At 42.8% G+C, this 3092-nt stretch overlaps 1 pseudogene; it reads right to left on the bottom strand.

Moving 5' to 3' along the window:
• Positions 1-2381: 2381 nt before the first annotated feature.
• LOC147436353 (histone H3.3-like) lies at positions 2382-2791 on the bottom strand (annotated as a pseudogene).
• Between the last annotated feature and the right edge of the window lie 301 nt (positions 2792-3092).

The raw sequence follows: 3092 nt of genomic DNA, 5'->3' as shown, positions 1-3092 counted from the left end.
AAGACAATATACCTATCTCAAGAAGATTACATCAAGAAGGTACTAGAAAGGTTTGCAATGCAAAATGCAAAACCAGTTTCTACACCTTTGGCTGGTCATTTTACACTAACGAAGGATATGTGTCCAAAGACACAAGAGGAGATTGCCTATATGTCTAAAGCTCTATATGCTGCAGCGGTAGGTTCTCTAATGTATACTATGATCTGGACAAGGCCAAACATTGCACATGCAGTGGGAGTTGTGAGTAGGTTCATGGACAACCCAGGTAAAGAGCATTGGCAAGCTGTGAAGTGGATACTTAGGTATCTAAAAGGGACAACAACAAATGCTTTGTGTTTTGGAGGAACTGATATTTTTCTAGAAGGGTATGCTGATGCAGATTTGGCAGGTGACAAAGATACTCGAAGGAGCACTACTGGCTATGTGTTCACGATTGGAGGCACAACAGTAAGTTGGGCTTCAAAGCTACAAAAAGTGGTTTCACTTTCTACCACGGAAGCAGAGTATGTAGCAATGACGGAGGCAAGCAAAGAAATTCTGTGGCTTCACAGATTCTTAGAAGAGCTTGGATTCAAACAAGACAATTGTGTCTTGTACAGTGATAGCCAAAGCGCTATCCATCTTGCGAAGAACTCAGCCTTTCATTCAAGGACAAAGCACATTGAGGTGAGATATCACTTCATACGCACTCTTTTGGAAGAGGGACAGCTAAAGCTAGGAAAGGTGCATACAAGTGAAAATCCTGCAGACATGTTTACAAAGGTGGTCAACAAGGAGAAGTTGAGCTTTTGCTCATCTTCAATTGGCATTCAAGGATAAGAAGCCAGGATGGAAAGTAGTCACAGGTTTGGTTTGGAGATCAGTCTCCAAGTGGGAGATTGTTAAGTATGGAGCCTGATTTACCCTTGTAATTTTCTGTGGTAAAAATGCACATTTGTAAGGCCCCCATTATGAGGAGAAGCCATCGTGCGTGAAGGTAAATCACTCACCGGAAACCAAAAGTTTCACAATCAAAAACCAGGGGCAACTTTAGGGGCCTTGGGGGCGGAAGCCCCCGAGACTTTTTTTTCCTCGCCGGAATATTATGGCCGGACGGCGGCCGAAAAGTGGTCGGAAAACAACCGGTCGGTTGGCCGGTGGCCGGTAGCCAATGGCCGGTGGCCGGTGGTCGGAAGTCAATGGCCGGTGGTGGGTGGCCAAATTCAAAAGCGGATTTGTCTTCTCAAGGGCGGCCACACATGGGCGGATTGAGGGGTCCCATTTGGACTTAACTACACAAGGGCGGCTACACATGGCTGCCTCTCATGAGAGAGGGTAGCCCTTTTGGCCTATAAAAGGAGGCCATTTCTACACACATTTCAGAGTGTGAAGTTGATGCAACAAGGTGAGTGTGATGTGGTGAGAGTGAAGCAAGGTGGGAGCTCCATTAAAGGTATAATCCCTTTGTAAACTACTTCTTGTTTTGAAGTACTAAAGCCATTGAGTGGCTACTTTCCCGTGGACATAGCCCACATTGGGTGAACCACGTATATCGTGTGTACTCTCTCTCTCTCTCTCTCGCTACTCTATAATCTCTTGTGTGTGAAATCTATGTCTCTCCATTAAGTAATCTACTCAAATATCTATTTAGCTACGCCTTATTTCCTAACAAGAGGATCTCTTATGATTTTCAAGGAGAAATACAATGGCCTCCTAGGCTTGATGACAATGTGCTCTATCCAGTACGATCATACCCATATACATGTGAGAGCTTAAACCATGCGTAAGTGTTAGTTCTTGCACATCCCTCTACACATTGTTCACTTGGATGGAATTTGAGACAACCCATTAGGCACTGAAAACCAAGCAACACATTTCATGCTACCTTTTGTTAACAAGTGTCATTAGACAAATTTGTGAGTGTGCGCTTGTGGGAGAGGAAACATTATAACAGCTTCCTTTTAAAGACTACACTATGATTGGAGGTGTTTTTTGCATTGTTCAAAATGTTCCCTTCTCTCTCTCTCTCTCTCTCTCTCTCTCTCTACATCAACATGCAGTGCTAGAGAGTTCCCATTTAAGAACAAAAATTTGATTGAACTTGCCTCCTTCATTACTCAATATTCTATGTTGCTACTCTCTCTCTCTCTCTCTCTCTCTCTCTCTCTCTCTCTCTCTCTCTCTCTCTCTCTCTCTCTCTCTCTCTCTCTCTCCATAACTTTCTAGAGGAGAAACCTTGCACTTCAATCAAGAAAATAATGAAGTTTTGTAGACTAAACGAGCCATGTTTGTTCACATGGACATTCTCCATGAAATATCAAAGTTCATTAAGCCAAAAGATGTTCGGAGAAAGTAGCATCTCCATTGTACATGAGATATTTTTGCATCTCAAAGAGAAGTACCTAAGAACTTTTACCACGGATGCATCTTTCCATTTGGATATCCTTGGGCATGATAGCTACTCTTTTGTCATGAATGGAACACAAGTCAGTGTCTTGAAAGAAACCCACTAGATAAGCGTCGGCTACTTCTTGGAGGCCAAAATAGCATGGATTTGAAAGCGCAAGTTAGTCTTAAAAGCTTGGGCAATATCACATACAAGCCTCTAAAAGGGTAGCTTGAAAATCAAGAGCTCTACAATTATTTGGTACATGCAAATTTCTCTGAGGGAAATAGTACCGGGTCCGAAGCGATGAGGCTTCTTAACACCGCCAATGGTGGGATCGGACTTACGAGTAGCCTTGGAAGTGAGTTGCATGTGGGGAGCATTGCCTTCTATTGATTTATGGGTTGTTTGCTTGGTACACGCCATTGTAACAATCTCTCTCTCTCTCTACTCACAAAAAGAAATATTTATCTTTCTGCTAGATGCTAGAAGGAGTATCTTACGAGAAAGATGTACATCTCCTCACATAATCACTCATATTAGCATAGCTTTAGCTTAGTAATTAGCTTGGTAGAGGAGATGAGTATGCATTGAAGCTTGGATCTTGGTTGGATTTGCATCCACAAGCCAAGAGAGTGTCGATGTAGGCTTCTATCTCACAAGCTTGGAGTAGGTGATGAGTTCTCCATTAAAGCTTGGAAAGAGATAATCTTCTCTTTCTTCACAC

The sequence above is a fragment of the Adiantum capillus-veneris genome, chromosome 18, assembly GCF_014529385.1.
Source record: "Adiantum capillus-veneris isolate H3 chromosome 18, ASM1452938v2, whole genome shotgun sequence".
Lineage (NCBI taxonomy): Eukaryota > Viridiplantae > Streptophyta > Polypodiopsida > Polypodiales > Pteridaceae > Adiantum > Adiantum capillus-veneris.
Note: the sequence above shows the minus strand (reverse complement) of the source record. Positions and strands in the feature narration are given on the sequence as shown.